General features: G+C 40.1%; 1 protein-coding gene across 1 annotated transcript in view; it reads right to left on the minus strand.

Annotated features, from left to right (window-relative positions):
• Window positions 1-5,576: 5,576 nt before the first annotated feature.
• Window positions 5,577-12,443, minus strand: part of LOC117556477 (KH domain-containing, RNA-binding, signal transduction-associated protein 1-like) — a 37,575-nt gene continuing 30,708 nt past the window's right edge. Inside the window, 1 exon segment of the mRNA XM_034231799.1 lies at window positions 5,577-6,821. The gene's annotated coding sequence lies outside the window, so the exon portion shown is untranslated.

A 12,443-nucleotide genomic window follows, 5' to 3' on the forward strand; every position in this document is an offset into this window, starting at 1 on the left:
AAGTAAACCTCCGACAAGCCTGAAATATCAAAACAGGAATGTGTTCAGAATACTGTTTTGATTCACAGGCCCAAACACCTTCTTTCAACTGAACTCTGCCTCTGAGACGAGGAGAAGTTTAATGATGTTTGAAGGAAGTTGGCCAAGTTGGAGCAGCATTCATTGTTTCTCCCAGTCTGTACCTGAGCGCTTTTAAATTCGATAAGCAGGTCAGCAGTGTAGTCAAAACCTGCTTCTTTTTTTAAATACGACTATTGGCCAAGACCAAGTCGTTTTTATCTTTTAAAGACCTGGAAAGGGTTATTAACGCCTTTGTTACCTCGAGGTTGGACTACTGCAACGCTCTGTACGTGTGTATGGACCAGGCGTCAATTCATCGCCTGCAGCTAGTGCAGAACGCAGCTGCACGTATTCTCACTGGCCACAAAAAGCGTGACCACGTCACCCCAATTCTGGCCTCACTGCACTGGCTTCCAATTCGGTTCAGAATTGATTTTAAACTCCTTTTATTTGTTTTTAAAGCACTAAATGGGCTGACTCCGGCCTATGTAGCCGAACTCCTCCATCGCTACACCCCAGGCAGAGCTTTAAGGTCTGCTGACCAGCTGCTGCTGGTAGTGCCCAAGACCAGGCTCAAAACCCGAGGGAACCGAGCCTTCGCAGCAGCTGGCCCTAGGCTCTGGAACACTCTGCCCCTCCATGTGAGGTCGGCCCAGACCCTAGGGCGTTTTAATTCTACACTTAAAACTCACTTCTTCTCCCTGGCCTTTTAGTCAGAGCGGAGCACGACTCCTGACTTTTCCCTGTGTTTTCTATATATCTGTTGTAATTTATTGTCTTTTATTATGAATGTAGTAATGTGTTTTTAAGTGATTGTAGTATTTATTACATGTACAGCACTTTGGCCCGACCAGAAATCACTTTTAAATGTGCTTTATAAATAAACTTTGATTTGATTTGATTTGAGCAGTCTGTACATTAAAGAAAAGGCTAACTTCAGTAAAGCTCGAGTCAGTTGATACCAAACAACTATGTGCAATATGTGCAATATATATATATATATATATATGCCGTTAATAACTGTGTAATTTATAACTGGCTGCTAAATCCTTAGAACCGTTACAAGGTGTGTCTTTTTTGCATTTTGTATCTTGTAAATTGTGTAACTTGCTGCAGTTAAATACCATCAAACTATGTGCAATATATACATTATATACATATGCCATTAATAACTGTGTAATATACGAACTGTTACAGGATTTGTATTTTTGTATTTTGGAAAGTATTTTTTCTTTTACTTTTATTTTTTATATTACATTTTTATTATATCATAACTTAGTACTTTTTTCTCAACATATGTAACATTAAGCTGCGTGTGGCTCTTTCCTGCTGCAACGATGCAAATGTCCCCTCTGTGGGACTAATAAAGGGATTCTGATTCTTATTGATCTCTTCTTGCCACAAGGGATCGTAAGAATTCAACGTGTGAACACACCGGTGTGAGCTCACACGCACAGACGCCAGGTTTTGAATATCAATGGGATTAGAGAAAGGTCTGCCTGTCGAGAGCTTTCAGATTGCAAACTGTACTTAAAATGAGGCGTGTTGCTCTTTAAATTTGATCTCGCAATTTGATAAATGTTATTTAGGAAACATGACAGGTATGACATTTTCTAGCAAATATCCTCCCACGCACAGATGTAAAGACACTCCTCATTCTCTCTCGCTTTCCATCACCCTCTCGGCAGAAACCGATACACGCACAGAAGCACTCACTGTTCCCCTTCATTAATAAACAAAGCGAGATGTGCTTCCAGTCTCTGTCTTGCAGGCACAAACACACAGGATGCTTCACGCTATCTCACTTTGCACTGTAGCATCTAGTAAGTCTTTCATGGCAACCATTTCAAAAGTGAGATTCATCCACTTTTTATAGCTGGCCTAATTCTTGTACTCTGGTCCCCTCGGAGCCATCCATGATGAGACCGGGCCTGTGCAGAAAACACCACTAAAGAGACACAATGCCTTTCAAACATCAACAATCACTTTGGAAAGTTGGTGTTCTACTTAATAAAGCCTTGAAAGGACCTAAATAAAAGTTAGAGAGCATTTAATATGAGCATATGTACGAGTGCTGTGGTTGCAGAAACCTAAAGTGGCGCAAGCTGTTAGAAAATGTAAGAACTACTGCAATGCTAAGACCTGCTTTTAAAAAGGATTTCAAATACTAAAGGTGTCTTTAAAGCCCTTCTAAGAACAATAAAGTAATCTTAGTTGTGCTTCAACAGAACATATTAAGAACCTTAGGTCACATGGAAATAACCATTCAAAAGTGTGTCCAATTCAAAACAGTTCGCATTATCCAATCCAAACATCCTCAAAACTCAAATCTGTATGTCCTCCTTTCCAAAGGGAATAATATATAACCCCAACACAATGCTTTTCAATAAAACACAGAAAGAATCAAGCTTACCAGATGTAGTTATTGGGAATCTGGTCTTGGCTTGACTTCCAGTCCTCTGCTCAGTATCCTCAAATCACATTGTTTGTTCTTCTTTGGATGAGGTAGAACAATTAGTGAAACGTGTTTTCTCCTTTCCACTGAAGGCTAAAAGCTCCTTTATTACTCCTCCAAAAACATTTCCTCCATCCAGACCACAAACAATTCTCTTCCTTGTTCCCCAGGCCACGCCCCCTTACACCTGTGACCAAAGATCACCTGACCAGTGTTATCAATGTGAGGTTTTGCCTAAAAAACATACCTTCTTTGTATACATATATCATTCCCCATCGTTGTTAAAAGACTTGTGCTGATGACCAGATTCATGAGGAAGAACCTCTGCCCTTTTTCTCCCCAGGCAGATGTTTCATAAGCATTAGCACTTTGTGAAACTGGTTTGTGCAAACTTTGAATACAAACTCAGCTCCAGGGATCATGGTAAGCACCAACAACATCTCAATATGCTCTCTTAATGGTACACTGGTAACTTGTTGTCATACTTACTGGCTACTGACATATAGATGTCGGCCAAATCCATTACATTATTACATTACATTTAGCTGACGCTTTTATCCAAAGCGACTTACAATAAGTACATTCGACCAAGAAGATACAACCTTGAAGAAAACAGAATCATATAAGTACATCAGGTTTCATAGAGCCAAACATTTCAAGTGCTACTCAACTGGCTATAGATAAGCCAGTCCTTTATTAGTATAAAAGTGCTTTGTTAGTAATTATATCGCTCGAAGTGGAGTCGAAAGAGATGAGTTTTCAGTCTGCGCCGGAAGGTGTGTAAGCTATCTGCTGTCCTGATGTCAATGGGGAGCTCATTCCACCATTTAGGAGCCAGGACAGCAAACCCACGTGTTTTTGCTGATGGGAACTTGGGTCCCCCTCGCAGCGAGGGTGCAGCGAGCCGTTTGGCTGATGCAGAGCGTAGTGCACGCGCTGGGGTGTACGGTTTAACCATGTCCTGGATGTAGGAAGGGCCAGATCCATTCGCAGCATGGTACGCAAGCACCTTGATGCTTATGAACTTCTGAAAACATGTTATCCCTATTGTGCACCATTGGCCCTTCTTATGGGCTTAAAAAAAAAGGATTTATACCAGGGGTGTCCAAACCTTTATCACAGAGGGCCACATACAGAAACACAGACGAAGGGCTGGGCCGCTGACTAGAGGGGAGTTATATCAACCCAGTCTCACGGCATTTGGTGTTATAGTCACGAAATTAATTTTATCTATTGTTTCGTGTTCACCAACACGATTTTCGCATTTTTTTCGTGTCACAGAACGATTTTAAAAGCAATGTATCTCTATTGGTAGTGTGTTTCGTGCCTGCACCACGTCTTTTTGTCCGGTCGGGTCTTGGAAGACCAGAAGCTGTGTGGTTCATAAAAACATTTTCTTGCTCAATATCTTAAGCCTAACCCTTTTATTTTAAATAGTATAATGTCAGAGTTTTTTTTGCCGTCCGCGAGGAAAAGAAATGGCAGAGCCTCAGAATACTGAAATCTGCATTTTTTTAAATCTCTTTTTCCTTCTAATCTGTTATTATTTGGTGCAGGCACGAAACATACTACCAATAGAAATACATTACTTCTAAAATCGTTCTGTGTCAGAATACTGAAATCTGTATTTTTTTTGTATCTCTTTTTCCTTCTAATTTGTTATTATTTACGTTGCTTTTAAAATCGTTCTGTGCGACAAGAAAAAAATGTGAAAATCGTGTTGGTAAACAGGAATCAATAGATTAATTTTGTGACTATAACACGAAATGCCGTGAGACTGTGTTGGTTATATTGCCTCATAAGTGAAGTTATAAGTTGGAAAAATCAATCCAATGAATTATTCTTGTTACTTGAAAATGCTTTAAGAAGAAAACGGCCTACACCACAGCGCTCCACTGAATTGAGCCACAAAAGCAGAGCAATTGGGGGGGATTGAGATATGGCGCTCTGATGAAGAAGAGTTTTGAGCCAATCAGCACCTCAGTGAAACTGGATTCGCCTGTCAATACACTGATATTTATTGAGAGACAAACGGCCGGAGGATTAACAAAGCAACTCGCACTGTTCAATGCAAGCTGCCAAAATTAACTCTAAACACACCAGACAGAAACATCTCTATATATCCTTTAAAGGAGGGGTCCAAACAGCCCGCCTTTTCCCCTAATCGATTACAGCTGAACAGACAAAGAAACTCTGTCTGAGTGGGCAGTAAACCCTTCCCCCCACACAGAGAAAGAGTAGTCACTCATGTGAAGTTTCTCAGTACAGCTACGCATCAGACTAAAATATTCCTTTACACAGAGGGCTTCAGTTATTTAGTTAGCAGCTCATTCCTTAAAGCAGAAGCTTCAGATTGATTATAAGAGGAAATAGGAAGGGTATATTTCAAGGTTGTTAAGGAAATAAGTTATTGGGGTTATATCTTTTTCTCAACAGCTTAGATTTGTTAGAAAATGTTTCCAACTTTAATTGACTGAATGCATTTGAAAATGTAGCTTATTAACACATGAATACTGTGTAATAGATTTGAACATATATATTTAAGGAGTATAATATAAGACAAGCAGAAGTTTCATTTGTGGGCCAGATTTCCTTATACTTTTTGAATTTGCTGAGTTTGGACACCCCTGATCTATACAGTGTGAATATAAGAAAGAACAGACTGCTTATTACAGTAACCGTCCTTATGCCTCTTCAAAGCTTCTCGTGCAAGAGGAACTCAGCTGAGCCCACTTGATGTGAGCGAGATGATTGGCTCTCTGATGAGCAGCAGCTGATGTGTCTGTGGAGGCTGATTGTCACAGGAATCAGCATGCGATGTTCCTCTCATGGTGTGAATCTGCAATCCAGCTGTCCACCATATCTGCCCACAGTATTTCCACCTCTCACATATTTTAACACATCCTCCTCCACACTCTGTCCCCCCCTTTAGCACCAGAAGGCCTCCTGTCTCTCACCTCCATCTCTTCACCCACCAGATGCCAGCTGACTGCATGGAGGTGGGGACAAACAGCAGCTCCAGCCGAGAGGGAAACAACACAGACTGATACATGGGGCTTGCTCATTTTCAACTCTACTTTTATTGATCACGGCACAGCAACATTTACTTTCTCTTCCACCCTCCCGCTCTTGACAGTTCATCGATTCCAACAAAGCAGATGGCTCCCACCACCATCACTTATCTTTCATTAGATTATAGGAGACACTGAAATCATTATTTTAGACATAATAGCACATAAAGACTGAAAAATGATCTGTTTTGGATATGGCCTGTTGACGTTTCATTCCAGATGATGGTTTCTATTCTAATATCCAATGTTGCATCCTCTGAGCGGCTAGCTTTTTCAATAAGCTAAATGGAGCCTCTGACCGGCGAATCGGGGCGGATACATTGGTTTTTAATACAGGAAAGTATAGTTTTGACCTCTAAATGTAGCTCTGCACCGCAGGCAGCCATAATATCATCAGTGATAATGGCAGAAAATGGCATAGAGGGAATCAAATCAACAGAAAATGATGGATGGATGGAGGGTGGTTAGTAATGTCTGTGTTCACCCTCCGTCCTTTCTCACATGCAGCTCTCCGAATCTCGCTCTATTATCATAAATAGATGCTGACGCTGAGAGCAGGCCAGCGTTGGTTTTGAAAGTGTTGCACATTTGCGGAGAGGCTACATGTGAGTACATGCAAATGGCCCGCTGCATTAGCATTTGATATCCTCAGGGCTTGGACAGGCCGTGCTAGATGTGGTGGTGTGTGTGAGAATGAGAGTGTGTGTGCGAGATAGTGATCCACTCTCTCCAGGCATCTTTGCACAGAGTGTAATTGCACTCGGCAATAAGGCATGGGTACCAAATAACACGCAACAAGAATGTAAAACAATTCTAAAATAGATTAAATGTACACGATTCTGCGTGGATTTTGCTTGCCTTGCAGAAAATATCATCACGTCTAATCCAAGAGTTAATAGAAATTAAAGACAATTTCACAGCGTACTATAACAGCAGAGCTCATTTTATGGTGAATTAGACTGGAACAATTACATCTGTTGGAAGAGAGGGTGGTCTGTAGAAGCAGCTTGGCGTCAGTGTGTGTCTTCACTGTCAGAATATAACATAATTCAGCATAGAGAAAATGTAGAAAATAGTCCACTTGAAATGTCTCTGGGTATTCTGGGTTCCCAGCTGAGTCTCCTCGGACACTTCTTTATCAGCTTCATCCTGTGGATTATTTGGCACCAGAACCCCCCCCCCCACTCCTCTCGTCCGACCACCTCCTTAATGCTGAGCTGCTCCGTACTTCTTCCCTGCAGAGGAGAGAAATCACAGGAGAGACGCCAGAATCAGAAGAATCAGAAACAGGTTTAATACCAGGTAGGTTGACACGTAAACGAGGAATTTGAATACATAAAAGTAAAACAAAAATACGGATAAGAGAACTTGAAATATATTACAAATAATACAAACATATAGTAAAATATAACAGTATTTATTTTATTAAATGGAATAAAATATGGAATACAAATCTGCAGTAATAAAAAAAGAAAACTGAGAGACTATAGACAAACACACAATATCTATTCTTTCAGTAAAGCTCCTACACCGTTTCAATTTCAAAATATGCCTGACTGTATCTGATAGATTAGACGCATGTATTTTTCCTTAGTATTTCCATTATATGCTACATTTTATTCTACGTTCCTATATTTAAGTGGCAAATATTGTACTTTTTACGACATGATAGATATACTTTTTATTAATCCCTCGTGGGGAAATTGTTTCTCTGCATTTGACCCATCCTAGTGTTAGGAGCAGTGTGCTGCCATTTTGAACAGCGCCCGGGGAGCAGTGTAGGGAACGGTGCCTTGCTCAGCCTCGGTAGCACTTGGTCTTGCCAGGACTTGAACTGGTGACCTTCCAGTTGCCAAGTCCCTATCGACTTCGCCACCACCGCCTCTAAACATGTATTTATCACCCATATTTAGTAGCTTCTTCTGACATATATAAAACACGTGATATGCTGCTTTAACCCTCCTGTTATCCTCAGGTTGACTTTACACCCTTTATCCTCATGGGTCAATTTGACCCCAGTAGTTTAAAACTCAAGACAATGATAATATTCCACATTTTAACCTAAATGAATGTCTCTGGTGCTTTAGGTATCTTAGTTGACTAATTAATTAAATAACCATTTAAATAAAACCTTCCCCCTACAGACCCCTTTATACATCCAGAATTCCTATTATGTGACTCAAAAAATATATAAATCACCATAAAATCTCACTGATTGAAATAAAATGTTAAAGTAAGATCTTTTTGATGTTGTTAAAGCACCAATAACTAAAGCAGAGGGTAGTTTTGTTTTACAATGATACATTTGCATGTAATAGTCACATCAATATCATCCTACACAATCAACCAATGATCAATCAATCACCGATGGTACAAAGTGCGTACAGGACATTTAAAAAAGGTCTTCATGTTCATTTTATGTTTACGCATTAGTCCTCACTAAATTAGGAAAAGTCATGAAATGTTTTTGATACGTTAAACATTGAATGGGATCAAATTCACCCCAAGGATAACAGGAGGGTTAAGCAAAGTTCCTACACATCTTCAATTTCAAAACACTCTTAGTTACTAGCTTAAAAGACAATTTGAAAACTGAGTACTTTGCTACCTATTATTTAAATTCAGGACTTTTCATTGTAATTGAGTATTTCAAGGCCACAGTATTAATATCTTTCGTTAAGTAAAGAGTACTTCAGTTCAATGTTTATGATGCAAAGAAATTAATGTAAAATCCAACTGTTAACATGTGTGTTCTGTATGTTACTATGTCGCCAAATAATTGCCAGAAGGTCAATCTTACAAATCAAATGACAGCAAGTTAAATAAACAACATTTTGTTAACGCTGCAATTTTGTTTACATGTATTTAAAAAAGACTAGCCGAAATGTTAATGTATAATGGTCCTACTACTATTAATTCATTTCTAGAAATCATCCATTTTATGTTTTAGAAAACTAAAGGGGCAATTGTCTGGACACAGTCATTTTTCCTTACACTCGTGTTATTTCTAAACTTTAAGTCACAACTCGTCGTCTACTTTAAAGTCATTTAACGGCAGATAAGAGGTAGTGTTTTCTTTTCCATTTTTGAGCAGTGGCTGTAATAATTCAAAGGTCATTTTCCTGCCAAGTCGCACAGCTCTTCGAGAGAGCAAAGCATTTTGTTAAGTAACACATAATTACTGGCAAGACCTTTGGATTAAGTGCATTAATGATTCAATCAGCAGCTAATGTGGTCACATGTCTTGGTTTTTGAGTATTTGGCAGCACTTATGGCACTTATATCAAAGCCAATGAGAAACCTTATATATACAGTCTATGTGAGAAACCAAAGAGCGGACATATTTCTTTTATAAATCAAGATTTCTATGAAGTCCGGACATGAATCTCTACATAGTTTCATTACTAAATAGTCAAATTCTTCACCAAGGGACTTAAGTGAAAAGATTTCCAAAGCAACAAGCATTTATTTCTGATATGTCTGAAAACTGGCAGTAGGCCTAGTCGAGCTGAAAAACATTCATCAAACAAGTCAGTGACCTTTCCATCAAAAAGCATCTCAGAATGTTCTTTAAAAGCTCGTTATCCAGCTTCCCTCGACTGAAATCCCAACGACAGTTCTGTTTCTCAGAGTCTGACCACCGAGCATTACTTTTGGATGCTTCATTTAACTTTCCTCCCTGCCTTCAAGGCACATACAGGACATCAGAAGAATCCCTCCGACACCTCTCTTCTGCTGCTAGTTCCATTTCGGGAATCGCCAGCCGAGTCCTCTCGTTCCTGTTTTCCTTCTGTCAGAGCGCTCTGAGCTACGGATCCTCATTAGTCACTTTCCCTGAGAACACTCTGACACCGGCGTCGCGCCCCCCCCCCTCGCTCAGACTCGCTGAAGGCTGGCGAGGCCACACAGCGACTCACTGTCAAGAGGCGACTTACAGGAGCCGGGCAATCATCAGAATCAACCAACCTCTGAAACGCTGTGAATATCACCAACGTGCTGCGGCTGCATAACGCTAGCACACTTTCTTTCAATGGTCTTTTGGGGAAATGGGAAAAGTTAGAGAACCATACCAGTGGTTTTGAAGGTTTTACACCATTACCTACAGATTGTGTAGAATTCACATTTCAGCAGGAGAGGGCTAATCCATCACAGCGGGGGGTTTTGTCAGCTGCAAAACGGGACTAAAAAGCGTCTTTAGTGGTGATTTCAGCTGAAAAAGCATTTTTTTTAGAACCCAAATATGTACTCCCATGTGTGTATAGCAAACATGAAGATACAGCCAGTAGCTCGTTAGCTTAGCGTAGCTTAACGATGGGGAACAGCTAGCATAATGGTCAGAAAGTGAGGGGTAAAAAAGTACAGTTTAACAGGGAGAATAGTGACAAGACTATTTTGTGATTTGGACCAGTTGCCAGGCAGGGATGTAAATCACAAGTTGAATCACGAGACAATATCATATTCATTATATGTACAACAATTCAGGGAACTTTGATCAATATGAGATGCCAATTTAAACCAACATTTTACATCAACTCATAAAAAGAAACTCAATTATGATTTGACAACTAATATCTGGGCTCTAACAGACTTTTAAATGTACACTTTTTAGTAACAATTGACCTCCGGTTGTTGACTATAAACAAACTCACGTATGAACACTGATTAAATAGTTGGATAGATATTTTGACAAAGATGTGCGATGGGAACACTTGCGCTCCTATTGGCTAAAGTTCCAATACATTGTACGTGATAGGCGAAGGGGCGGGACATCTCTAAGTGGTTGACCAATCACAACAAAGACGGCCAGCTAACCAATCAGAGCAGACTGGGCTCTGGTTTCAGACAGAGGGTGAAAAGAGGTGCTGCAGCACAGGCAGTATGAGAAAAATAAAGAGCTTTTTGAACATTAAAGCATGGAGACATGTAGAGACGCTACATACTGATATACACCTGAACATCAGCAGGAGAGGACTCTTTAAAGTAGAGACACTACATACTGATATACACCTGAACATCAGCAGGAGAGGACTCTTTAAAGTAGAGACACTACATACTGATATACACCTGAACATCAGCAGGAGAGGACTCTTTAAAGTAGAGACACTACATACTGATATACACCTGAACATCAGCAGGAGAGGACTCTTTAAAGTAGAGACACTACATACTGATATACACCTGAACATCAGCAGGAGAGGACTCTTTAAAGTAGAGACACTACATACTGATATACACCTGAACATCAGCAGGAGATGACTCTTTAAAGTAGAGACACTACATACTGACATACACCTGAACATCAGCAGGAGAGAACTCTTTAAAGTAGAGACACTACATACTGATATACACCTGAACATCAGCAGGAGAGGACTCTTTAAAGTAGAGACACTACATACTGATATACACCTGAACATCAGCAGGAGATAACTCTTTAAAGTAGAGACACTACATACTGATATACACCTGAACATCAGCAGGAGAGGACTCTTTAAAGTAGAGACACTACATACTGATATACACCTGAACATCAGCAGGAGAGTACTCTTTAAAGTAGAGACACTACATACTGATATACACCTGAACATCAGCAGGAGAGGACTCTTTAAAGTAGAGCCACTACGTACTGATACACCTGAACATCAACAGGAAAGGACTCTTTAAAGTAGAGACACTACATACTGATATACACCTGAACATCAGCAGGAGAGGTACTCTTTAAAGTAGAGACACTACATACTGATATACACCTGAACATCAGCAGGAGAGGACTCTTTAAAGTAGAGACACCTACATACTGATATACACCTGAACATCAGCAGGAGAGGACTCTTTAAAGTAGAGACACTACATACTGATATACACCTGAACATCAGCTGGAGAGGACTCTTTAAAGTAGAGACACTACATACTGATATACACCTGAACATCAGCAGGAGAGGACTCTTTAAAGTAGAGACACTACATACTGATATACACCTGAACATCAGCAGGAGAGGACTCTTTAAAGTAGAGACACTACATACTGATATACACCTGAACATCAGCAGGAGAGGACTCTTTAAAGTAGAGACACTACATACTGATATACACCTGAACATCAGCAGGAGAGGACTCTTTAAAGTAGAGACACTACATACTGATATACACCTGAACATCAGCAGGAGAGGACTCTTTAAAGTAGAGACACTACATACTGATATACACCTGAACATCAGCAGGAGAGGACTCTTTAAAGTAGAGACACTACATACTGATATACACCTGAACATCAGCAGGAGAGGACTCTTTAAAGTAGAGACACTACATACTGATATACACCTGAACATCAGCAGGAGAGGACTCTTTAAAGTAGAGACACTACATACTGATATACACCTGAACATCAGCAGGAGAGGACTCTTTAAAGTAGAGACACTACATACTGATATACACCTGAACATCAGCAGGAGAGGACTCTTTAAAGTAGAGACACTACATACTGATATACACCTGAACATCAGCAGGAGAGGACTCTTTAAAGTAGAGACACTACATACTGATATACACCTGAACATCAGCAGGAGAGGACTCTTTAAAGTAGAGACACTACATACTGATATACACCTGAACATCAGCAGGAGAGGACTCTTTAAAGTAGAGACACTACATACTGATATACACCTGAACATCAGCAGGAGAGGACTCTTTAAAGTAGAGACACTACATACTGATATACACCTGAACATCAGCAGGAGAGGACTCTTTAAAGTAGAGACACTACATACTGATATGAACCTGAACATCAGCAGGAGAGGACTCTTTAAAGTAGAGACACTACATACTGATATAACCTGAACATCAGCAGGAGAGAGGACTCT

Source organism: Gymnodraco acuticeps, unplaced genomic scaffold (assembly GCF_902827175.1).
Source record: "Gymnodraco acuticeps unplaced genomic scaffold, fGymAcu1.1, whole genome shotgun sequence".
In the NCBI taxonomy this organism is placed as follows: domain Eukaryota; kingdom Metazoa; phylum Chordata; class Actinopteri; order Perciformes; family Bathydraconidae; genus Gymnodraco; species Gymnodraco acuticeps.